Raw genomic sequence first — 27407 nt, 5'->3', positions numbered from 1 at the left:
GATATTTGCAAATAAAATAAATATTATAGGGTTTTTCTTCTTGGATTATGTTTTTGTTGATGTTTTTCACTTATAATGAAAATGTTGGTTATTAATGACATGAATGTAATTATTTATCTACTTTATTCTACACTCTCTCGAAACAAGGCCATTTAATGCAGTTTTAGATTACTTTGTGGCTCTTTTTTTCTTTTGCGTATATCCTACGAGGGACAAACACTCAAAATATTCTGTTTGAAATCACTAGAAATAAGACTTCTTTGGTATTCCATTAACAAAGTATTCAGTTAAGTCCATAATGTTAATTATTTTCAATTTCTAAGTTTGCTTTTTAAAATTTTAATGTTGTTTCTTAATTAGATAAAACACTTACATCCGAAGTCAAAACTATGACAGTGTATATTCAGAGAGAATTTGCTTTCATCCATTCAACGTGTACACAGACCTAATTCTGTCCTTCCGCATCTTCCTGGACAGTTTTACTAATTCTTATTTCAAAATTCAATTGCTTTTCTTTTGAAAAACAACCCAAATGTTTGTGTGTGTGTGTAGTTATGTGTATACGTAAAATCATATTCTCTACTCCTTTTCTTCACAAAAATTACATATGGTAAGTATAATTTTCCACATTGCTTTTTTCACTCAGTAATATATCTTGGAGATCATTTTGAAGATGCTTATGGAGATCTGCCTTGTTCAATTACAGTTGCATAATACATAGTGGGGTATATCATAGTTTATTCAGGCAGTTCTCTATTGTTGGACATTTGGATTATCTCAGTCTTTGGCAGCAATGAATAGCCTTGTCCGTATATTCTTTATTGTCTTTTGGCAGTGCATATCTAAAATAGGCCTTTTAAAGGAGACCACAAAGAACATATATTTTTGATAGTTATTGCAAAATTCCCTTACAGTGGCGTTGATCCATTTTGTATACACATCAGCCTTGTATGAGAGCACCAGATTCCTCATAGCCTCTCCAAAGAATGTATTGTCAATTTTCTAAATGTTGGCCGATCTAGGTGAAAATACTATCTAAGAGTAATTTTGATGGCATAGAAGCCCATTTGGTGCATCTCTGGTTGATAGCATAAGTGGTTATGTATACGATTTTTTGTGCACATGTACCTCCCAATAAACTCTTTCTGAGATAAGTGTTTGCTTCAAAGCTGTGTTCAGTTCTAGGCAATGGAGAAGGGAGAGCCTGGGGTAAGCTCTTTTATAGATGGCCGCAGTGGAAGGAAGGTCCCATCCACATTACTCAAACTTCCCACTAGAGGGGAAAGAAGGGTCCAAATGTGTTGCATTGAAGTTTTTATTTATCGCTTCCTGGGTGGTCACTTAATAGTGATTCTCTTTGAAAAGATCTAATAACCATGACTTAAAATTTTGTTATTCATTTTTAAGCACAGGAATAGGAGAATACTTGTGACTCTATGCACTCTTATGTTTTTGACTCTGAACACTCATGACTCATGCAACTTCATATCTTCTTTGAGGATGACATGACTTTTATATCACTCAGAGATTTTTTTCATATTTAGGTATCAGATAAAACTTTCTTACATTTTAGAAACTGCTACAAGAGAGTTTGAAGTTTATAAACACTGCTGGGAAAACATACAATAGATGTCTTCAGAAAGTACATTTCTCACTGTTTCTCGTTTATATTCTAAAAACACAACGAAACAAGAACCAGACACCCTTTACATGTTTGCATCTCTGATTAAATGAGACACTTGTGGTAAATCAAAATGTATTTTCTAACTGAAGGAATAGGAAGCCAAATTGCTATTTGGGCTGGAGATTTTCTAGAGAAAAAAATAAGCACATTGTTTTGATTTGGTCAATGCATCAGTAAGTTTAATTTTCCAATTGACTAGAGAGATGCTGTAATACCTTATACAAACATGATTTGTAACCTTCTAACCTCTTTTATTCTGAGCACACAAAATTAAACTATTTTTCATCTGTAACAAACTGCAGAAACATAAGCATGGAAAAGTCATTCTTTGCTTCCTCTTTGTATGCAAGTGACTTAAACAATATAAATAAGGAGAATAATGTCTCCCAAAAAAGGCATTCATCTGATGCAAAAATGAGAGTTACACTTGAAACCATTAAATAGTCGAATTAGCTACCCTTTTTTGTTCATATACAAAGTAAATTATCACTATCACATTTTTCCACAGGAAAAACTTCTGCAAGGAGTTACAGCAACTTATTTTTTGAGTGCTAAGAAATTTTAACTATTTATTTTTAAAAACTATCATTTTGGACAGCTAATATTCTTTATATTCTGTTTTTCTTCTTCTATAGTAGTAGGTACAATTAAAATTTAGATAACCAAATTAAGAGTCTCCATAAGCTTTTGACATATTATGTATAATCAGTGTGATCTATTTCACTGAGGGCTAACTTTCCACATGGACTAAGTGTGGGGTCGGGGGATTGCCTACGCAGTATAATTTGAAGAGCTTTCTTGCCGCCAAATATTTCTCCCATAAAGCATGATATAGAGTCCTAAAAAATAGTATTTTTTAAATATATTTCTTTGATTAGGGCATTAGTCTCTAAATATGCTGTGAATCAAAATTTATTAGACGGTTTCTAAAAACTCAATTTATTAAGTCCCACCAACCCTCTCTATAAGAATCTCCTAGAGATGGACCCAAAACCTAAGATCTTCTTTTTTTTTAATGCTGATTTTGGTAGGCTTTCAGTGTGGGGGACGACGAGTTGAGGAACTATAGTCTTTACGTTCCTCTGTCAAATTGCAGTTGCTCCATGAGGCGAAATAGAATGTATTGGGATTTACAAATTAGGTGAGCCCGGGTGGTGTTATTATCAGTGTGGCAAAGGTGTTTTTATTCCAGGTCTTCTGGCTTTTCTGTGTTTCTGTGAGTGTTCCGTCTCTTCATACTTTTTCTTCATTATCAACGTGGTTTTAAAAAGAATCTAATAATTGTGTTCACAATTGAGCTTCAGAGTTAATGTGACTCAATGTGTATTCAGTCCCACTGTTTGGAATTGTCAAAGGAATGGATGTCTAATGGTTAAACAAAGAGATATTCTTCTGAGGGTTTCCTACCGTGAGATGTGATGCCTTATTTCACTTGTCAAAGCCAGCTCAGAGATTCTTTATAATTTAAAACACTTTCTCAACAATATTTTTTATTTGATGTTAAAAGAAAATCAGAGGAAATAGGATAGTTTTATTGTAGAAACAAAGACTGAAAGAGGTAACAAGTCTTGGGAGACAAACAAACAAGTGGTTAGAGTCCAAATCTTTTGAGTCTGACAGGTCAGGGATCAAATCTTGGCTACATCATGTAACCCCAAGCAAGATATTTAACTACTCTGACTTACCTTTTCTCATCTGTAAAATAGAAATAACAGGTTTGTTGTGGGGATTAAATGTCTTAAAGTGATTTTAATAAGGAAACGAGTGTTCAATAAACAGTGGCAATTTGCACAAATAAGTGAGACAACTAAGGTGAGGATTCTGGTTCTCTGACTTAGAGTTCCTTGCTCTGTCCTCTTGAACTCATCTTACATACTTCTCATCAGATCCATTTCAGACATTAAAGCTAGCAGAGAGATGGGCAAGAAGGGAATCTAGTGCAGACAAATTTTGAGAGTAGAGAAATAGGTTCGAGGCTAGGGGCATTGTGAAGGACAGTAAGGCCTTAATGAAGTATCTCTGAGGTCTTTGGATAACTGGGAACATGATCAATAATTAATAAAAGATTGAACAGCTGTGAATAAGTGAGTATTGCACAGAGGCTGAGATAACTCAAACGCGTCTGGCTAATTTCCTCAATTTCTGAGTTACTATTAATTTAGAAGTAGGACTTTAAAAAATATATTTAACCGATATTTCATTACGCATATTTTCAATCAACCAGAAACGTTGAAAGAATTGCCGGTGAACATTCACATAATCATCAACCACCTAGATCTTACAATTAACTTTTTGTTATATTTACTTTATCGCATATCTGTTCATTTGTCCATCCTTTTCACAGAAATTGCAATAGGCAGAGTATTAGCATTTTCACTGGTTCCATCCAGCCTTGATTCCTACAAGCCAACAGGAAGAGACAGTCAGATGACATCAGAATACACATTACCAGGACAGAAACTTTGATCTTAGGGAACTCAAGTCTTTTATAATAGATACGAAACATCTTTGATTTAAAGTGAATCTCTATCTGAAATGTAATTTGTCATTTTATTGAGGTATAACTTTGATGGGCTCTCAACATACCCTCAAGGCTGATGTGCAAAGCCAATCATTTATTCAGTGGAAAAACTGGCTGGATGCTGATCAGGCACATTTCAGTTCCACTTTGTCAATGCTTTGCTCACTGCCTATGTTATTACCCTCTCAAGATATTAGAATGGTCACACGGGAGTTGAAGTCTTTCCACTCTCCTTCGGGATAGGTGTGATCATATTTACAGCACTGCACAGGCAGTGCAAGACAATATCCAATAATATTGCTTCCTTAATGTGTTTTAGTATTTTGTAGATATTAAGGACTGAATGTTGGTATTCCCCCAAAATTCATATGTTGAAGTTCTAATCCCTAATGCGATGGTATTTAGAAGTGGAGCTTTTGGAAGGTAATTAGGTTTATATTAGGTCTCTAGTGTAGGAACTTTATCATGGGTTTACAGCATATGAAAAGAGAAAGAGAGAGAGTCCTCTCTCTCTCCATGTGCGTGCAGCCAAGAAAGGCTGTGTGAGTACACAGGGAGAAGCCAGGAAGAGGGCCTTCATCAAGAACTGTGTTCCCCAGCACGTTGATCTTGGACTTCCTAGCCTCCATATATGTCGGTTATTTAAGCTGCCCAGTCAATAGTATTTTGTTATAGTACCCCAAGCAGACTAAGACAGTAGATGTGCTTAAAAATAGAGCTATGGGAAGCTATGAGCTATAGAAATTTAAAATCAAAACCACTTTTCCCTCTTAGTCACTGTGTGAGGATTACAAAATCTCCCCCTTCTACTTTAAAGAGAAATAGTGTCTGCACTAGTTTGGTAAGACGACTTGGGCATCAAGTAATTCTAAGCAAACAATATTTTGATGACATAAGGGTGAATGAATCAGAAACACATGGACCAAATTATCTCTGAAATACATTGGAGCCTAGACGTGAATGGGAAGGGGTAGTATTTGCAAGGGTGCCAAATCCTATTGGGCACTGCCAGCCCAAGTTAGTTTGAGCAGAGGAGGCGGCATTTTACAACTCTAGGGGAGCAACCAGAGCCTTCTGAGTCCTGAAATTTAGGGTGATACAATCTTAAAAATCTGGAGCACAGGGCAAAATGCTATAGGGCAGTGTATGCTAGTCAAACCATCAGTGGTGGGGGATTTTATTTTTGCTTATGAGAGTTGTACTTGCCAAAGTTTTATTTACTAAAGGAAACAAGCAAAAAAGTCATACTTCAGGGCATACTGGCATGGTAAAATTTCTTATGTCCTAGAGTCATCAAATGCACAGTAACATTAATTAGAGTTTATTTATAATGAGTGACAGTTGCCTGTTCATCCAATTTGTAAAAATTGGTCAATGGGCTCTCAAGAGTGACTATGCATCAGTATTACAACTTCCTCAGGATGCTGAATTTAGTCTGGTAGGTTGTGGCTGTATTTCTGTACTCCTGTAAAATGGAGCTCTCAAATCAAGATCCTTTCCATAATACTTAAGAGGATATTCATGCATTAGGCATTTTCTATAAACTAGCTGCTCTTTTACATAATTATCAAGACTAATGAGGAAAAAGGCAACTTTTCTCTGCTCAAACCCTCCACCACAGTGAGCGCGCTTCTCCCACATAACACTTGGTCCAGGAACACCTTTGCTAGATGGGCTGTGAACAGTGTCACTGGGCACAGATTTAAGTGTTCACGACAGCTGTTTCAGCTGACACACAGTAATTAGTATAAACACACTACAACATCATTTCATGTATTTATACTATAATTGCACATTTTAATTTCAGTCATTAAACATATTTAAAGTGAATTAATTTTAAAATGAAGTAATTACTTTAATTGTAGCATGAATATAATCAGTGGTAACGCACTAGATCTGGTACTAAATTCACTTGTAGCACATGTTTCAGCCTGTGAATAGCTGTGCTCAAACATCCTGACCTCCATCTGTTTTAATTTTGAGAAGCCTCTGTTTTCAAATCAAAACTTGGTAGAGGAGTGCCTCTGAAAGTCCCTTTCTCTTTGTCTTGAGAAAGTTACCAGAAGATATTTACTTTGTCCCCACTATGTGTAATATACAGTGGCAGATTCTGAAGGCTTATGGTGGTGTGGGACTCATTGAACTTAAGAGTCTTAATTTAGTGTTGAGGAGGAAATAAGGAACATACCTTGCAAATAAAACCATGCCCTGCTCTTGATTATTGTATTGGGATTTTGTAAGTAAATATCCTAGTCTTTAGGAATTACACACGACAGGATTTAGGGGTAAAGGAAGATGAAGCCTGCAAGTTGCTAAAAAATGGTGAGACAATAATCTTTAATGTGTGTGTGCGTGTGCGTGTGCATAGGAGAGAGAGAATAATAAACAGGGCAAAATACAAAAGAATGGTGATGTGGGTAATGATTATGTGAGAGTTCCTTGTACCTTGTCTGTAACTTTTAAGTAAGCTGGAAGTTATATGAAAATAAAACAAATAAAGCTCTGATATAACCTTTATTAGAATAACTTGGCAATGTCTTAATCTAGATCCTTAAGATGTTTATACATGAAGTCTGAAACAAAATTTTCACTCTAACAGATATATCTTAAGGAAATAATTGGAAAATTGTTTATTGCAGCATTAGTTACAATAGCAAACCCTTATAAATCATCCTAAATATCCTATCATAAGAGAAGAAAATAACAAGGTCAGAAATGGCAAACTTCATTTAAGATATAGGAGAAGGCAAAGGGGGCTGGCCAAAAAACCTAAAGCAGAACCAGAAAGAAAGGCTGTAAAAGGACCAGGAGAAAGGCAGAGGTATAGAAGCCATCCTCCCTCCCTCCTTCCTTCCTTCTTTCCTTCTTTCCTTCTTTCTTTCATCTATTAATTCAACACGTATTTATTGCATGCCTACTAAGTCCAAAGTACTTTACTAGTAACAGGAAAATAATGATGAACTAGGTAAAGAAGGTTCTTGCCTTTATTGAGCTTATGGTCTAGAAAAAAAAAAAAAAATAATAATAATAATATCAGCAACAAAAGGAGAATGCGATAAAGAGTATTAATGATATAAAAGCTTCAAGTGAGAAAGAATGTAAAGAAGGTCAGAAATATTTATGTTCAAACCAATTCAGGGAACTTGGAGGACTCAAAGGGAAGGGATATTTTTTAATGTAAGTTCATTTGAATTATTTGAATTTTTACTATGTGAACATATTCCATTTTTGTTAAAAGAAACAATAACTTAGTGTTTTACAAGTCCAATATCCATTACTTTGTGGAAGAATACAAAATAACTTAATAAAGGTAAGATTTCCTATATTCTCCATTTTGCAAAGGTATTTCATTTTCCTTAATAGAGGAAGCTTAAGAAGCCATTTACTGAGATATTTAGATATTCCTTCTAGAACAGCAGTTCCCAACATTTCTTGGCTTATGATGCTCTTAGTGTCTCAGTTACTTTTCATAGCATCCGTAGGCTAAGAGAAATATCCAACAGTTCTGTTTATTAGGCAGTTAGGTCAAATCAACTTAAAAGTATTTATGTCCTAACAACTTAGTAGCTGTTTGAAAACATAAGACATATAAATTGAAAACATTTATTTCATTCTTAAACAACCACAATTACTTCCTAATGGGATATTGTGTCTATTGGGCACTGCACAGTTTCTCAAATCTGGGAATCAGATTGCACACCAGTGCTCTCATTTCCTTTCCTGCATTGCATTATGCACGGTACTTGTGTTTTATGAAAACCCCACTTCATGAAGACAGGATGTCGTAGAAAGAAATGTAGGGCAATGTAATGTTGGAACTGTGAACACTTTGAGCTAGTAATTTGTGTAGGATCAGACAGATGTCAAGTATAGCTGTGAGGGGCCCTGGGGTATCTAAGGACACAATTTGGAAAGTACAATTCTAGAGGATTCCATTTCTGGCCTCCACAGAACTTGCGTAGTTGTATAGAAAATCAGGACATTCCCATTGCTAGTGAGAGAATTTATTATTATTATTGTCATCATTATGATTAGTATTTGGCCTCAAAAGGCCCTGCTACAGCTTGCCGTAAGTTGCATTTATCCACCTTAGTAACCTATCAGGGCTTTGTCTTATCTCCAGGGAGGAGATACACTAACCCTGGTATGGAGGAGGGTGTAAACAGGACTGGCCGTCTTTGATAATTGGATTCTAGCTGTCGTATATTAAGCAAGTCATTTCACTTCACAGAAATTCAGTTGCCCCAAATGAAAAACACATCATGCTCTATTTACAATCCTAAAATGAGTATCGAATAAGATGTTGTGTTTGAAAGCACAGGAAACCCTCCATAAGTATGAGGTTTTAATACTGCTATCACTCTTAGTATTGACACCATACAAGGTCTTAGTGGGCTAGATCCTTGATTCTAGAACTGTACTGCAAATATTTCTAGCTTGGTCTAACTAGAGTAGCTGGTGTGAAGCCAGGACATTTCTCCTTCCCCCAGTGGGTTGAAAGGTGATAGACTTTAGTCCCTAACATTTTAGGATTCACAAAATGGCTATTTAGTTCCTCTGTGAAGATCTACATATTGTTTATTCACTGCAAATATAAAAAAAATTACTCCAATTCATCTCCATCTTCTACATTTCCTGTGTTATGCTCTGTTGTCTCACAAATACAAAAGTGTGAATTTTACAAGAACTGATGAATGCCAAGTCCTTAAAATGTAGCATGTGATAATCCCTCATGTCTTTGGGATATCATCCTGGGATGTGCTGTTAAATTGTAACTTTAGGACATGGTTATTTATTTTTTGTTATTAACATGATGAAGTGAATTAAATGAATTAATATTGTTAAAGTCCTTAGAACATTATATTATAGCACTTTGAGGTATGGTGCATAATAAGTACTATATTTAAGTGTTTAATAGCAGAAACTTGAGTGAATTTACTTATTTATAGTCTCATAAGTAATGGAGAGCAAATAGAATAAAAACTAGTGTGAGGCCGGCCCCGTGGGTGATTGGTTAAGTTCGCGCACTCTGCATTGGCGGCCCAGGGTTTCCCCGGTTCAAATCCTGGGCGCGGACATGGCACCGCTGGTCAGGCCATGCTGAGGTGGCATCCCAGATGCCACAAATAGAGGACACACAACTAAAAGATACACAACTATGTACCAGGGGACTTTGGGAGAAAAAGGAAAAAATAAAATCTTTTTAAAAAGAAAAAAGAAAAAAACCACCAGCGTGAGACCAGTTCAGCAAGGGATGTTAAGATCCCTTGTGGAGTCAAGACTTTCCCAGCACTACTTATCTCATAACACCCAGTATAGTTTATTTTCTATTTCCACACTCATTACATCAAATAATTATTACTTGATCACATTTGTCCTCCCAACTAGACCACGAGATGCTGGTTGGTAGGGACCTTTCCTCCATGATCTCTATATCTTCTAAGGCCTGGGCATACAGTAGATGTTTGATACATCTTTGTTGATTAAGGGACTGAGAAATTAATGAAATAACAAATAAAAGTAATCCACCTATAAGATTGAGCAGATTAGAGTTCTCAGATTTATAGATGCTAACCCATCAGGACTCTCCTTTATGCCTCCACTAGGCATAAAGTTCTGATGGTCGGTGACATTCTTACCAAAATATTGAGTCTTGTGCTAAGCTAGTATCAATAACTAGTTTCATCAATATAGCTGGTTACTTACAGCCTTCGAGCAGTAAAATTAGATTTTTAAATTAAAAGACTTTTTTTAAAACATGGCTGTCTGATGAGCTCAAGGTCTGTAGCAGACAATAGGTATTCTATTTTTTCCCCCAATTTACTTTGTATATGAAATGGTGGGATTATTTTTTATTTTTATGTACTGATTTCCCTCTTCACTTGATTTAAATTCCTTATGCTCTCTGCATTTAGAATTGTCTGTTACTAAAATGTTCCTTGCAGATTGCTCACTTTATGGTGCACAATATTACTTTTTCATTGGTAATTGCACTGCAGATTATTATATGAAAAAAGATCCATTCTTTTCTTGAGGCATAAAACCAAGTTCCTGTCTGCGTTGCGGATGTTAAAAATCCCAAGACACTTAAGGAAGAAGAGTGGGAGTATTAATTCTAGAAAAAAACCTTTGGCCAAATACCCATGAAAAAGCTCTCTCATCACAGCGCAGGGGACTACGATTGTTAAGAATGATCTTTCTGAGAGACCTACTTTATGCAATTACAATAAAATATTGAGCATTTCTTTGGATTTTATGCACATTCCTTTTCAAGAGGAAATCCCAAAACATTTTGGAAAATCTTACAAATTTATACTACCAGAAGGTAAAATTAATGATTTAAATAAATTATCGACATCTCAGGAACAATAATTTAGTTGATTCGCAAACTATTCTAAATCAGAAACTACTAAAAGGGAGTGAGTTTTTCCTATCTAAAAACATGTATTGTTTACAACACAGGAGTCTATTTTTGTATAAATCTGATATTTTAAAACAGCTTAGAGAAGACTCCTAAATGCAGAACAAAGGTTACATTGTAATAACTTATTGATAAGTATCCTCAAATTATGCGTATTTCAATTCAGAGTGCCACATTCTAAAAATAATTTATTTTTAAAAACTATTTTAACTTTTTTCCATTCAGTTATGTGTAACATTTTAATTTGTCTCCATTGTGCTTTGGGGTCATTTACTCCTGATTCTATTGAAATATGTTTACTCCTGTTGTTGCAAATTCTTCTCCTTAAAACTCACTATCTTCATCTCAAAACGCAAACCCTATCAACCTTTTGAAGTATACAGACTCTCTGACCTATTCACTACCTTAGATGACATCGGGTTGACAGACCACAGGAGTCTGGGCTACTGTGCCCAGTAGAATTGATGACGGCGCTCATTTCAACCGGGGGCTTTGAGTGTGTGCTGGTTGTTAAGATAAACACAGAATGTTGGTGCCAAGAGAATCGGCCCAACAGGGCTGTAGATGGATGTTATTATTTTTACGAAGAAGGCCTCTGGTGATAAAACAGGGTTGACCCTGTTAGTGGGAGCTCCATAAATCTTTCCTGGCTGAAGGTTCCTGGCCGCGCAGGTTGGAGGAAGGACAAAAGAATCAAAAGATCCAGGATGTGCTGTACATGTGAGGATTGCCTATGGGACTCTGCAATAATACAACAATAGCCAAGACTGCGAGGCACAGCTTCAGTTCCTGCCTGCTTTCAATTGCTTCTAATAACAGTTTTAATTTTAGATTCTTCTTTTTCTTCTGCATTAAAGAAAATTCTTAAAGTTGGACCAGTTTTTACTCTCATTTAGGGTTTTCTTTCCCCAGTGAAAGGCTCCTCAAGATTCTATACAGTCTCATAATAAATGTTAGTTATTTTATGGCTATTATGAAAGTAATGTTTCTCAGTTATTTATCTTGAACATGTTCAAGGGCCTCTCCTAAATTCAAAAACAATCATTAAAAACTACAAACAATCTTTTTTACAGCAGTGCTCATAGTTAGAGGACATAGTATGTAATTTGTTGAAATCTTCATATTTTATCAATTGTTACAAAAGAAATTAAGGATAAACTGATTGTGTTACGCTGTAACTTTTCCCAGACTGTTCGATTTGAATGCAAATCTTTAGCTTTAATAAACTAACTCAACACACAATCTGTGTATCAAATATTATAATTTTTTTCTATTGATTTCTTGAATAACAAAGAGAATAATTTAGTGCAAATTATATTTATATTATTGTTTGCCTATAGTGTAAGGGTCACAATAGAATATGTTTTTATAAACCTATGGTCAGGCATGAACATGCCAGAAATATAGTCTTTCTTGCTGACAGTTCTAAATTATCCTGGGAATAGTTTGTGAGAATTCAATAATCTTCAAATATTTATGAAGTACTTACTAACTGTTCAGGACTATTAGGTGCTTTGTGGCTTAAATGAAATATATGATGTGATCCTGAATGATTTTCTAAGGTTAAGTCAAAGCCCAGTAGTTTCCCATGCTTTGCCAAATAGATGATAAAACAAGGTTTATGTTATATGACCCATGATAATGTCAAGAATGGGTTTATTTAAAATTTATTGAGTTTGAGTGCTTAAAGTTGTTCCCAAATATTACCATCAAGATAGTATGACAGAGGTCAACTGCCCTTTAGCGTGTTTCCCTGAAAAATAAAACAAAAAAAAGCAAAACAAAACTCCTCTTCTTTTGCACTAGGTATCTGGCTCTGAGTACACATTGTGAATGATCAGAGAGTCAAACTATATGTTTTTAAGTAATTTGTCCAGGAAACTACAATTCCAAAGAGCATCTTTATTCCAAGGCTAAAGAGATTCACTAGGAGTATAATATTAAAAAAGTACCTTCTACCTTCTGTTAAGCTGAAGCTCACATTGAATAGCTTTTGAGAAGCTGGGGAAAATGTGTTCCACATTTCAATAAACTTAGTGGCTTTATGCCTTGCTCTCTGCTTATGGGCCAGCAATAAAATATGCCGCTTCCTTCCCTTCTTAGAAACAGAGCTTCATTCTAAGTAGATCTTGTGAAAAATTATACGCATATCGTTAAAGAGAAAAACTACTTAAGACTTGTCTGAATTCTTGCTAATTTTTTTAAAGATTTTTAATTCATTAGGTCGTTATTCTCAGAAGCTGATGTACTATTTCCTGTGTCTGTTCTAATGACGTTGTGGATGAATATATATTTTAGTTTTCACTGATAATCCAAGAATTTATAAAATGTTTTCGATTGTTTTTAAGGGCTCTCAATATAGTTATCATTACTTTGGAAAGCCATGCCTATTTTATGCAGTTTTTCCTCAAAATGTCTGACATTGTTTGGCAAAATGGTTTGAATGTAAAATAAAAGATGTGATTAAGAAACATGTTTAAATAAAATAGTCAATTTTCTTATTGGTTTTCATAGTGTGCAGGGAGCAAATAGTCTCTTTCTGTTTAGGAAGTTTGCAACTTTTAAAATAATCATATATTTAAGTAAATTGCCCAGATAAAGCACGCGATAGAAACAGAATCAGTGTATAGTTTATTAGATACCAAAATTATTATGAAACTGAAATTGTAACCTTCTTTTTCAATATAAGTATATTATTCAATTTTATCTAATATATTCACTCATCTCCCAAATTAAATTTGCTAGCATAGGAAGGTCATAAGATGCTCCAGTCACAAAGCTTATATGATTATATGTGGCTTTTAACTGCTTATCTGTGTTCCATTCCAAGGCTAGACTCTAACTCGCATTATAATTTACATTTTCAATGATTCTGTTTTGTTTCACATTTATATTTTTCCATTTTAATTAGTTCTTACAATTTATTTTGAATCTCATTTTTTCACCAAGTTGGAGCATAAAATACAACGCTGCATTTAAAATCCTTGTAAAAAAAACTTTAATCCACCATTATTTTAAATAGATTAGAGTCCATTTTAGAATGAGCAATTCCATGTCCTTTTCACTAATTCTTAGCTTTCTTCATCTACTCATCCTGAATGGGATTTGACAGGTCTTCCACAGAGGACGGGAGGGATGGAGGAGGTGCCTGGTGGTTGTCAAAATATCAGGGCAGCAAAGAAGGACACTATTGCCTCAGTGGTTCTTTGTTTTTGTCTCACCTGCATATTTTTTTTTTTTTGTGAAGCAGAAGATAGAGAAAACGGGTTACTTAAAGCAAAATAATTTTTCCCAGTTAGTGAGACGTTTTCCCTATAAAGGACGTATTTTAGTCAAAATAATCATAACTTTTTTGAGATAACATAAAATACTTTTAAAGAAATATTGTTTTATCTTTTCGGAAATCAAAAGTCTATATTGTTAATTTTATTTGCCATGACAATAAAATCACTATTACATTGTAGGGTATATTGGGATTGTGTTCTTATAATTAACTTAAGATTCCTTAAATTAATTACAGCACTATTTCAGCAACCACATTTTGTCAGTCTCTCTATATTTAGCTTTTCCTTTTTACAAAACTTAAGTTGTTTTTTTTTCTTTATGTATTTATTTAGGATGGTCTACAAAAATTCAGGAGTCGTTTGAATGTTTTGCTCTGTCAAGCAAAGTTTCCATGTGTTCATGTTTATGAGGTGTTGTCACTTTCTCAAGTTTGTTTATTTCAATTCCTGAGAAAGTGTTTTCCATAAACCCGGGGTTATAGGTTTGAACTACACATAGGCCACATCATGTTCTAGAAACAACATTCTGCCTCCTAAATCCAAATTACACCCCTGATTGTGTGGAGATTTTGTGTTGATGTGCTCCTGGAGACCACTGAGCTTGGGAGATAGAGCCTGGATACTAAACAGCACTCTTACAGTCCATGTCTGCTTGCAAACATTTAATAGCAACACCTCTGTACATATGAAGGGTGGTTTGTGTTGTCTCCAAATGATATAGCAAGAATCCGGTGTGGACTGCATGGTACAGTGGAAAAAGCAGTGGCATTGCAATTATACTGTTCTGAATGTGAAATTCAAAACTGCTGTTGACAAGCATTTCTTAACCCCACAAAACACAAAAATTGCAAAAATGCTGTAAAGTGGAATTGAACTTAATAAGACTACCAAAACATGCCTCCATAACTATACCAGTAGCCTTAGAATATTCCAGACCCTGGAGCCCAAAATAAGGCCTATTTGTAAAGGAGAGGTTGACACAAGGAAATAAAACATGCTTCACTAAGAAGGTAGCCTTGTTTGTAAACAAGAAATTACTCCTCTTTGATTATAAGAATAGTGAGAAGGAGTAACACAATCCTGGTAATGATCAAGAGGGCACTGTGTGAAGAGCGTGAAGCCTGTAATTTGTCATCTACGTTTTCTTCCAAGGCTGCCATCAATCTCCATCAGGCCCCAACTTCTCGCATACCCCCCACCAAAGTGGGAGAAATATCTCTGTTATGCTTTAAGAAATGAGTTACAATGTGCGTTTGTTAACACTGAGCAGGGTTCCCTGACAGTCAAAGCACAATCCCCCCCAGAGACCTCAACTGAACATGAGAAAATTGATGGAGGCTGCTAAAATCTCATGGCCACAGATACAGGTAATCTGAGTTTCTTAGTTTTGTTTTTTATCTTCTGAGCTCACATTGTTGACCATCATTTTTGTATCTCTCTTTTTTTTACTCTTCTCTCATTTTCCCATACTTAAAAACAAAGCATGTTTTTCTTATCGTGATCATTCTTTTATCTTTCTGTACTCATATCACTTTATCTTATATCACTATCTGATTTACTTCTTTTCACCCATCACCCTTTAGAGCTTCTTGTCTAGCCCTTTACATGTTTCATTGATGTAGAAATCTAGCTGAATAGAAATCATAAGACTTTATAAACAGGATGGTCCTCAGTAACATTTTTAAGTATGTGATATTATTTTTTTTCTCCAGCTCTGACACATCTTGTACTTTAGTGTTTTTCATCAATTTTCACTATTTTTCACTGATACGATACTATTATTTTCCTTTTTTATAATTTCGTTTTCAGGATTAGGTACAAAAGAAATGCTAGCCACAAAATAAAGATGAGAAGTGTCCTTCATTTTTCTAGTATATGGGAGTGTTTAGATTTGGCACTGTTTCTCTCTTAAGGTTTGGAAGAATTCATACCTGAAAACACCTGGACCTGGATATTTAATTTGGGAAAGTTTCTAATTACAGACTCAATTTCTTTATGAAGTATACCATGATATAGATTTTCTAATTATTGTTTCTCCTTTCATAAATTTTTGTTTGTATCTACTTGTCTGATTTATCTAAATTTTCAAATGTATTGGCATGAAATTGTTCATAATGTCATCCTATGATTTTTTTTTAGGACTGTAGGACTTATAGTGATATTTTAATTTTTATTCCCTATATAGGTAGCTTATGCCTTTCTTACATTTTTCTTTATCAGTCTTGTTAGTGGTGCATCAATTTTTTCAATCTTTTCAGAGAACCATCTTTTGCTTTGGTTGAGTCTCTTTATCATATGTTTTCTGTTTCTTTTATTTCTGCTCTTATTTTTATTATTTCCTTCTTTCTCCTCTTTTTAGGTTTAATTTTATTTTTGTAAATTTTTAGAGGGATATTTATATCATTGATTTTTAACCTTCTTTTTTAATATGTGTGCTAAAACTATAAATTACACTCACAGCACAGCTTTATATGCATCCCAAATTTGTGATTTGTTATGTTATTATCATTTGTTTCATTGTAACTTCTTCTTGGCCCATTGTTCTGCTTATAAGTGTATTGCTTAATTTTCAAATAGTTTGGAGTTTTCTAGTTAGATTTTTCTTATTGATTTCTAGCTTAATCCCACTATGTTCTGAGAACATACTGTGAACTATTTCAGTATTTTGAAAATTATTAAACTTGATTATGGTTCAATACTTAGTCCAAAAATTGCAACAGGGGCACTCAGAAAGAATTGAATTATGTATTGGTGGATCCTAAACAACACAATTAACAAAGTTGACCTAATTTCTATATCCTTACGAAGTTTTTTTGTCTACTTGTCTTATCGGTTATTGAGAGGTCTGTTAAATCTCCTAGTACAAATGTAGATTTACCTATTTACCCTTTAGTTCTGTCATTTTCTTTTTGCGTAAAAATTTCGAAGCTATGTTATGATGTATTTACAATAAAGACAGGTATAGTTGTTCATGGATTGATCTTCTTATCATTATAAAGTGTTCTTTATTGTTACAGATGCTTGTGCCTTTCTAAAATCGAGGAAACTGTCTATTTCTTCTTCATGGTAAGCTTTGATGTCTTTGGCAGAGATTCAAGGACTGGGTGGTAACTCCCAACACTTATGTTGCTCTCAAAGTGTTCTCAAAGTCTTTCCTACTGACAAAGATTCTGCTGCACTTTTCCAGATCTTCGCATTATTAGGAACTGTGCATGGGATGTCTGCAATAAAATATTTTGTATTAGAACCATCATCTCTTACCTCCTCACCTATTTTCTTTTCCTTTCGTATGCCATTATTTCCATTTAAAGCAGTGAAGTGAGACTATTAAAATCTAGAAGTAATTTTTCTTCGACTCCACAGTCTTGTGATGATATGGCAGTATATATCAATGCTATAGCTGCCTCTATTTCTCTCTGACACTTACGAACCTATAGCTGTGAGGGTTTCTTATTCATTAGTTAATCATCATGGCTAACACACCCTTAAATTCTCACTTGCTTTAACCTCAAGTGGGGCTTGACTGGGACTTCAACCAATCATGACCACTTTCCTGTGACAATAACAGGTGACTTTCCCAATAATTTTCTTTATATAATAGCAAAGACTTAGAAAAATATGAACTATAAGATCCAAGCTGTAAAATTTTCTTATGAAATGGGAGGACAGATAAAGAAAATTCCATCCAAAAGTATTTTACACTTTGATGCTAAAGAATTCAGCTAATTTTGGAGAGTGCTTAATTCGTATGGAGCCAGAAGGTGAATTCCAGCCAAAATTAGGGCAGTTTAGAAAACTCATCTACTCTTACCCTCATTGTGATATCTTGCTATTGGTTTGTTACTTAGTGGTAGGAAATGCTATAACTCCTTATTCTATGATGCTATATGATTTTATCCTTATCTGTCTTGCTTTTAGTGTTTTCCCCTACCCTCCATGGCATCGACTACATACTGAAGGCTACTCAGTCTCCTGTTTGTATTCCATCCCCCATTCCAAACTTTAGGAAGTTATAGTCAACTGGCTCAAGACATCATGACCTTTCTTAAAGAACTTCAAACTGAAGATATCCTGAACAGAGCTTCTCTATACTCATAAACCTATGCTTTCTGCTACATGACTGAAGCCTCCATATTCTAATTTGAGAAATTGAGTAATCTTATATTTCATACACCAGCAATTTACAATCATTTATCAAGGACACATTCTTCATAATCTCGCTCCTCCTTACTGTCCTAGCCCTATTAATAACCTTGCATCACCACTGTTACTTTTTTGCAGCCATCTATTTATATGCCTATCTCCTATACTACAGAGGAAATACCCAGGTACAAGGTAGGCCCTCAGTGTAGATGGAATGCAGGAATGCCTGATGTGTGAGAAGAAAGCTCAATTTTTATTTAAATGACTCTTACTAAGTTATGTTTGCAAGTATTAACCCAAATCACCATGGCTTCTTCATTTTCATCCCATGGTGGTCCTTGAGAAAAAGTGGTAATCTCTTTCCAGTTTGAACCATCTACACTCAGTGGAAATATTTAAATAACCTAAACTGGAGCGATGGGATATAGTGGAAAGAACATTGGCTCAGGAGTCTGGAGATCCGAGTTCTAGTCCTGTGAAGTCAGGCAAGTCACCTAATTTCTCAGTGACTCATTTTCTTCTAGGTTTTATTTCTCAGGTCTTTCAACTGTAGACTTCTATGGACTGAGAATGATCTTCACATCACCTGTTTGTATTAGTTCCATTCTATTTTTCTGCATTCTGATTGGCTTCCTCTTTCTTGGCCTGCCTCATTTCACTTTTGTCACTTTAAACTCTGCAATCGCAAACATAAAAGGGCCTCCTATTTTGAGATGTCCCTTCTTTTCCACACTAATTGTTTTTTTAACATCTACTATTTCTGCAGAGCAAACGATTATGTAAAACAGTGCATCCTTGCTTTGGTTTTACAGATACTTATATTGATTCTAATGAAAACTATGTGTGAGCAATTGTGTGCCTAACTTCTTCAGCCTCAGAGCTGTATCACTTTCAGGTGTAACGTTTATTAGCTCATTTGTCTGACATAACACGATATAAAGTTACTGTACAAGATTACGTTCCTAGTACCTATCCCAGATGATGAACAATATGATACATTAGGTTTCTAGGGCACCAAATTTAAGATAAAGTTGGTGATCTGGGATGTATATTTTTCAAAAACAAAATCATTAACTTGAAAATAAAAGAGAAGGTCTTGATTAAGTCAAAATAATTGCTTAAGATCTGATCTGATCTGAACGGACTTTACTTTAATGTAAATAACAGACTTTCTGGCTGGCCCTGGAATGAGAACAGGAACAGGATCAGCGATGACAACGCATGACATGGCTGGTGTCTGAGGTTCCCGTCGTTATGTGTGGTGTCTTGTTCAGTTCAACAAATTCCACGGGATTTTGCACCCCATTGACTGTGCTAGTGACAAGATCTGAAGTCTGTCAGCAGACAGGAAAGTCACAGCCATGTTGTGTGCATGTGCCGGACTCACTCTCCTGGGTTTTGTAAAGTGTATTGGCTGCTTTGCTTCAGTGATCACTTTACAGTCTGACCCACACTAAGTTTGGAAAGGAAAAGGCAGTTAAACATTTCCCCTTAAACTTCAGTGTATTTTCAATGATACTTGAGAGAGGTGATCCTTCTTCTTATAAAAGGACCCTTGGAGATTACCAGATCATACCTTCTCATTTCATAGACAAGGGAATTAAAGGCTATTGGGATTAAATGATATGCTCAAGGTTACATATCAAATTAGGGAGTGCGTTAGTTATGTGAATTCAACTTCTCCTAACTCTTAGTCTAGGACTTTCCTACTTTTCTATGCTTGTTTTCCAATTAAGATTAGAGTTTATATTATAAGTATAGATACTTATATTATATCATAAGTATAATTAAACTCTCAGTATAAACAGCCTTTGTTTTTCTATCCCCAAGAATGGATGATAGCTGATCAATGATGGAGCATTCGCTGGAGGCTACGTGTCTCTTTAATATGCACTGGGGGAAGGGGCAAAGGTTTCCCCTGGCATATTTTGTGATTACTTACAAATAGGAAAAGTCTTTGGTTGCAAAGTGGCCCAAAATTCAACAGATGTCCAGCATAGAAGACTTTCTAAAATGTGGCTGGGTCTCAGAATCACGTAGGGTTATGTGATTATTTATTTATCTATTATGTTTTTATTAATTTATATTTTCATATAGATGCACAAGTATCATAACAAAGCAAGAAAATAAAAATCTCTCTCAGTGAGACCAGGGAATCTGTATTGGTTTAATGTTCGGAGGTAATTCTGACTTGCAGTCAGGTTTTGGACTTACAGCCTTTGTGGAAGGAAGACTGAGCTATTTGTAGTTTTTTGCTGTAGCATAAGCCTCCCTAACTCTATGCACTATAACTGGAAATGTTTAGGTCATGTAACACCTTTCAATAAAGTTTGGAAAGCTTGCTCCACATTGACAAGTCCATACATTTAGATAATAATGCTTTCCTGGTCTTTTCATAAATTATTATTCTCTCTATACTATGCAGCTAAACAGCCATCAGGAAGGGATAAGTGTATTTTAGGACCGAATCATGCCTTAAAGTGTAGAATGTCTCTTCTTCTCTACGACCTTCTTGCTGTAATATGAGGGGAAGAAACATCATTTGGAACTATTTTAACATTTTAAGAGTATATGTAGAAGGTAATTTCAAACTTTGAAGCACTACACAGAAATTCTGGGGAAACAAAGCTTCTGGTTATCATCTATGAAAAATTGGCTTTATGTATTATTCGTGATAATTCCTACAGTTTACAAAAGTTTCAAGCATGGTCTTCAGGTTAAAATTCTGGTTTTCAAAGAGGGGGAGAAAGAGTGACTAAACTAACGTATGCATTATTTTTAACAGGGGATGACTGTGGGAAAACGTTGACATTTGGGTAAACAATTTAAAACTGATTGCTTTAAATTAGTAACTTCTAGGTATATTTGCAGTTTTATTCTGTTAGACTTTTGACTTAAAAATAGGAAACTGACGAACATTCTATTGTTTTCATGTATGAGAAAATCAATTTCGAAGCGGTGATTCTGAAGAGACTAATAAAAGTTAGACAAGAAAGGAAGCGTCACTTTGAGTGTCTGGAGTATCAAGGCAATACTATTTCCTGTGATAATTAATGGCAACAAATTTGGAATCCAAAAAGGAAAAAAAAAGTTATTTTACTAGCTCGCTGAGCATCAGGGAACTATTTGTACGTTGTTTGTATTTTAGATACCAGCTACTTAGAAATATGAGGTAGCCCACAAGAATTGCCTAATTTTTCCTTTCAAAGTTTGTAAATTAAAAAACTATTTTTTACTCTTCTGACAAATATACAATCTTTTCAGTTTCCCTGCCCCAAGTTCTCATTCCTGTATGTTCATCATATGCTGCCTGGCTGAACATAGTTAAGCCTTGAAACAGGGTAGGATTAGACAAACAGAGTGAGTGTGTATGCAACAGTTATGTGATGAAAACATATGCTGTTGTCTATGGGGCAGAGTCTATAACCAATTTAGTCTCCTGTTTCAGTGGCATCCAGATACTGCAGCCAAGAGATCTTTTCTTATTTATATGTTTCTATATGTTGTTTTTGTTCTTTAGTGCTTTATTTCAAAATGTCATTCATTCCTTTAATCTGAGATTATCAATTTTGCTTAACACATAAAGCAGTTTTAGAATTTGTCTTTAAACAGGCATTTTCTGGAATGGATATTTAATGACAGAATAATGCTTTTGTTATACATACATAATTTGTTTATCACAAACCGATGTAATTCAGTGAGAAAAAAGCCCTCTCAGATTACTGGGGGCACTTTGTGTAGGTATACCCTCAGGTAAGACGTAGGCATGACGGTTAAGAGGTGGTCTCTAGACCCAGAATGTTGGAGTCAAATCGCAGCTCAAGTGGCAAGTTACGTTAACTTTTTCTGTTTCCATTTCTTCATCCATAAAATTGGTAGGATGATAATAATAAAATTAACCTCAGAGGGCTGCTGTAAGAATTGAATTACATGACGTGTAAAGTCCTTCAAGTGGCGCAAACCTTTGCCTATTTTGTTTTACATGTTTCACAATATTTGGAAATGTGTTTCAAACGTTTTAAAGTCCAACACACATAACCTTATCGGCAACTTTCAAAGCTCAATAGAAGGAAAAGGACTGTTTGGTTTTTTCCCATTTCGCCTTCCTCCCAGAGACCACAAACCAGGAGCTAGAATAAAGATCGCTTTACAAACAAGAAAAGAAAACAAAGAAAGATAAAACCACCACCACTACAAACCAAGATTTGTATTTTTTCCCCAATTTTGAAAAGAATCTAATTTGAAGTACAAATTTATAGAGATAATAACTTACTTTATGCCCATAGAAAGATGAAGACAAAGCAACCAGAGCTATCTCCTATGCCCATGTCCTGCCCTTCTAGGAACTTCTCGTCAAATAAACACACAATGGGGCGTGAAGAAGCATTCCATGGAAAGAATCTTCACAGACTGAATTTTTCATGAATGTTGTAGTTCACTACTTTCAGTAAAATGTCAAGAATGATATAATCCATATGTGGATTAATGTAACCTCACAGAAATCTTTGAAATCTGAGATGCTGTTTTGGAATACTGTTACCTTGGTTTCCATAATTCTTTCTTAATATCCTCTCCTTATTCAAACAGCAATGATTCTTGATAATTGAGGTCATCTTCCATTCCTTAAGGATAAAGGCAAAACAGAAGTGAAATTAGATTTCTACTGCAATGTATTCCCACTTTTTACATATTTATATCTATAAGCTTCCATGTAAAGTGACACTTTATCACTTACTTGCCCCCAAATTTTGCCTGAGTCCAATTTGAACCAGACCCAGCCTTTAACTTACCTTGCTTATTAAACTCCATTTCATTTCTAATGCTCTATTACGTGACGATTTGGAAGTATTTCTACTGCAGGGTTTGAAAATTAAGGCTCATAGAAATGAATTTGCTTTTTAGATCTCACATGAAAATACAACCATTTATATTGACAGCCCATTTAAATCCTTTTTAAATCCTGCTTCTCCAAACATTTTCCTTCTTTCTTTTTTAGCCTACAGTCATGTCTAGCTGAGTTACAACATTAGAAATTCTAAATAAGTTGGAAAAGCATTATCAGATTTACATTTAATAAACTTAAATTCTTTCTTAGTAAGCGTATTATAATTGTAGATTTACAGATTCTTGATATTTTCCACTGAGGAAAATTAGGTTTGGCCATGTTAATGAAAGACATGACAAACATATAAAGAGCTCAGTGTGGAACTGCAAAAATAGGACAGACGCCAGATTTCCTATTTTTTGGTTTCCTACTGACGTTTGTTCTAAATGAGCAGTCAAAAGTGAGTTTTAGGTCTATTCTTAATCACGTTACATGTGCTGAATTACCTTATGAAAGAGTTCACTCATGTAGAAAGATGGAATACTTTGGTTTGATTTTTATATATATATATATATATATACAGTATAAAAACATATGTGTTATGGGCACATGCTAAGGCACAACGTATAGGCCAACATTACCACGACTAAGTTCCTTTAAATATTGTCAAGAAATATGATCACATTAATGTCGTTAAAATATCAAACAAATCCATTTTTCGGAATAAAAATGTTTTTTAAATTAATTTTGACATCAAGTTCTTTCTGTGATTTGACAACGGGACTGTGTGACCTTTCTCAAGTCAGCACTACATTTTAACTTCTTATGTATAAAATTGAGGGTTTAGACTGGGTGACATCTAAGGTTTCTTTCAGTTCTAAAATATTATGATTCTAGAATGCTTTAGTGTGCTAGAAAGGATCTCCCATATTTAGTTGTGTACTTTCACTTCACAGAGGGGAAATGGGTTAAAATAATTTGCTTATTGCATACATCGGAGCTTAACTGCGGATCCTTCCTGTTAAGAAACACATTTCCATTCAGCTTTTCGAAAATCTTTTTGATATATTGTAAATTATTTTTCATAATGAGTTCTTGAGAAAGTCTATCACAGCATGAGACTTTATGACCCTATGATTATTGTTGACATAAGTGTGTTCTCTCTGAGCCAGAACTTCCCCCCAAAAGTCTGACAATGGCCCACAGCACTGAGTCCTAGGTCCTGTGAAGTTTAGAGATTTGAGTAGCCATAGTCCTTAACCTCAAAGAGTTGAAAATCTACTGCAAACTACTAAAATTGAATACATCTTTCAAAAACTTTTCATCAAAAATTGTAGGCTCCAGCATTTTGAGTGACTAGATCATTCAGAATTAGTCTCGTATTTATTGTTATGATTCTTCTTAATACAAAATTATTTGTTTTTATGCTCCAGTCTCCGGGCAGTCAAGTCACCCTGCTAGTCAGTCTATGCTTCCACAGCTTCCAAAAGTGCAAACTGAATTGCTTCTTTTCCTCCTCAGAGATTTGCTGTCCCATTTGTTTTCAAGCTTTTTGAAAGAAAAAAAAAGCCTTGGCTTTACATAAGAGCTGTGCCTTGTGGAAGTTTTGGAAATTTTAAATTGCAGTCAAGATCCCCACTCGCAGGTGAAACATTATCTGGTCATCTTGTCATTAGTGCTGACAGTTTTGGCTGAGGTCGAAGTTAAGAAAAATGCTGGAATGAACCTGGAAATAGTCATATGTTCCTCATCCATCACCTCATTAATCACAAAGTTAACATTGTCTCTGAAACAATGCTGCTTTATTGTGGGGTAATCCTCATTTATAGTTAAGCTACTAAACAATATTCAAGAGTTCAGATTCTCCCCCATGTCCTGCCAAGTATGGCTGAGACATGACAATCATGACATTATTCATTGATAATTAAAGCAGAAAGAAGGACCCTGGGCAATGATCTCATTTGTATAGTTACACAGAATGGAATATGCTCCTAAGAGGTCCAATGTAGACCCGCAATTTTTATCTCGCTTTTGGGTTTTGTTTTTTTTTTTCTTTTTACTATTTGTATCATAGTTTATGGCTAGATATGCAATGAAGTCAGAAAATATTAAATGTAAAGGTCTGTACTTCAGTGTTACCTCTGTCCACTAATGACAGTGGTATTTAATATCTCATCTCCAGCTTGCAAAGTTGTGAGATCATACCAGTGTGTGATATCAATGCAAAGAATTATGGAGGAAATGGGGAAATGATAATGATGACAACTGGGTACGATTCTGATTTATGTGCACATTATTCTAGAGGTATAAATAAACCACGTAGGGAAATGTGTTCATCTTAATGTGCTGGAGTTGCAATCTATCACTAAGTCAAAAGAGCAAATGTATCTCCATGAGTACTTAATTTTTACTCAGAGGCAGCTGCTTTTCCCAGAAGGATCTGGTCATTCTTTTAAGAAACATGCAATGTAGGTCTAAAATTATGAATATATTTAATTATTCATAAAAAATATACATGCCATATTAAATAATAAGAAATGTATTACCTATTCAATTCCCACAAAGAAAAGGGTACATTTGAAATAAATATTTGTATATATGGGTATTCTAAAAAAGGATGGTGAAGTTGATCTCACTTTATTTCTTTCAAGCTCTGTAAGTATATAAGAGTAAATGTTTATGTTCCAGTAGTTTGCTGTCCTTGAGAATTAAAAAAATCAGAAATAATAACAATGAAAAGAGTACAAAGCCTTTAAGTGATCTAAGATTGCTTAAAGTTTAATTTTGGTATTACATGGGTTTGAGAAGAGAAGTTCCACTTAGATCACATGAGAATATTCTGAACTTTTCCCATCTTTAATTTAATATGACTTCAAATTGAGATTTAATTTGGGAAAGTCAATCTATTAACATTCTAATTATGGATACCTGCAGCTGTAAAATTTTAGAAAACATTTACTCTATTTTTTTGTATGTTTTAAAGATTTATAAGCCTGTGTAATAGATAAAATGAAAAAAAATTAAATGTTGAAAAAACTGAAGTCATGATAATACAATGTCTATTTTGACTATTAATGTTGTGTTGCCTTCACTTTCAAATTTCTTGCTATTTACTCCTCAAAGTTGTTCCATCTAATTTCTGTTTCCAACACTCTACCAAAACCTTTCCTACAAAGGGTAAATACAAGCTCCTAATGATTAAATTATATAGCATATTTCTAGAGCTTATTTTATTTTATCTCTTTACGTATTACTTCATCTTTCCTGAATGTCTGCCTCCTATTTTATGACATGGCTTCTGATTCTCCTACATCTTTACTGTCCTTCTTTAGTCATTCACCTATTCCTCTGTTTTAGCCTAGACCTTAAAAATTCTTTCCATTAGGTTTTTGTTATTTGGTCCTTGTACCTATAAATCAGCTATTCCTGAATGAGATCATTCATTCCTTTGGTCTTCTGTAGATGCCTTTCCAAGTACGTTGGACATTACAATCATCCAAATCTTCACTTGAACTTTCTCTCTTGAGATCTAGATTTCTAGCATCAACTGGAAATTTCTTCCTGGGTATCCTCCAGCCCCTTCAAAATTAACTTGTGTTAAGATGAAATTCTATTCCATCTTGGCTGTCCCCATGTATTCTATATCTCTGTTAATGACTTCACCATTTCATAGGTATCGCATTGTCATCTAAGAGCACTGACTCTTCTTTTCTAACTCTCTTTGACATTTGGCCAGTCACAAAATCCTGTCCAATTTACTACTAAGAAGGTCTTGATTCTGCCCATCCCTTTTCATTCCTACTGTCCTAGTACACACTCTATCTCTTGCCATAAGGCAAGAGGGGCTCAGTGGACCAACCAAGGTTACACAGTCAGTAACTATTTCAGCCAGTGGCTGAACTCCAATGAGTCTCTGACTTCTTGTTATTTAGTCAGATAATGAATGGTATAATTCCTTCATTTATTTTGTTAAAACTGGTTTTGTAGTCGTTGTTTTTACAGATGCTTTTACTTAATCAAAACTTGTGTTAGATATTATGGGTAAAATTTTAATTGACTTTCTTCAGCTCTCATACATGAAGATAATGTGATACCAATTTATTATTTCATCAGAAGTTCCATCTCCCTAGCTTTTGACAAGAAAAATAAACTATACTTTCGTAGATGAGATTTTCAAACCAATATTCAGACATAGTAAAAATAGTAAGATATTAAAATAGATAATAAAAAGGACTTTTAAAAGTTCTCATTTCCAAAATGAGATGGAGAGGAAAGTTGAAAGGGGACATTCTTTTGCGTAACAACAGTAGTCCTCTTGCTACCAAGAGTACTTTCTAGGAGCATAGAGAAGCTCCAGAGCATGTGTGAGACTTCAGTCTAGGTCATCACAATTTTATATTATGGTCATTTATCAAACCAACCAAGTTATTATATCCTCACTTTGTAACATGCAAAGAAAACAACCCATAAATTCCCAGCTGAAAAATTTACTCCCTAAATATGTTCTCAGTATATGTTTACACAAATTC

The 27407-nt window shown here is 34.7% G+C and overlaps 1 protein-coding gene and 1 long non-coding RNA gene across 7 annotated transcripts in view; one reads left to right on the top strand and one right to left on the bottom strand.

The window, feature by feature from the left end:
* Positions 1 to 27407, top strand: part of AGMO (alkylglycerol monooxygenase) — a 339471-nt gene that overhangs the window by 42379 nt on the left and 269685 nt on the right. The gene's annotated exons all lie outside the window — the stretch shown is intronic.
* Positions 16879 to 22414, bottom strand: LOC139082808 (uncharacterized). Its single transcript, XR_011539065.1, has 2 exons — positions 22327 to 22414; positions 16879 to 17131 (listed from the first exon to the last, which is right to left on the bottom strand). It is a non-coding gene; the product is annotated as an uncharacterized lncRNA (long non-coding RNA).

The sequence above is a fragment of the Equus przewalskii genome, chromosome 4 (assembly GCF_037783145.1).
Source record: "Equus przewalskii isolate Varuska chromosome 4, EquPr2, whole genome shotgun sequence".
Classification (NCBI taxonomy): domain Eukaryota; kingdom Metazoa; phylum Chordata; class Mammalia; order Perissodactyla; family Equidae; genus Equus; species Equus przewalskii.
Note: the sequence above shows the minus strand (reverse complement) of the source record. Positions and strands in the feature narration are given on the sequence as shown.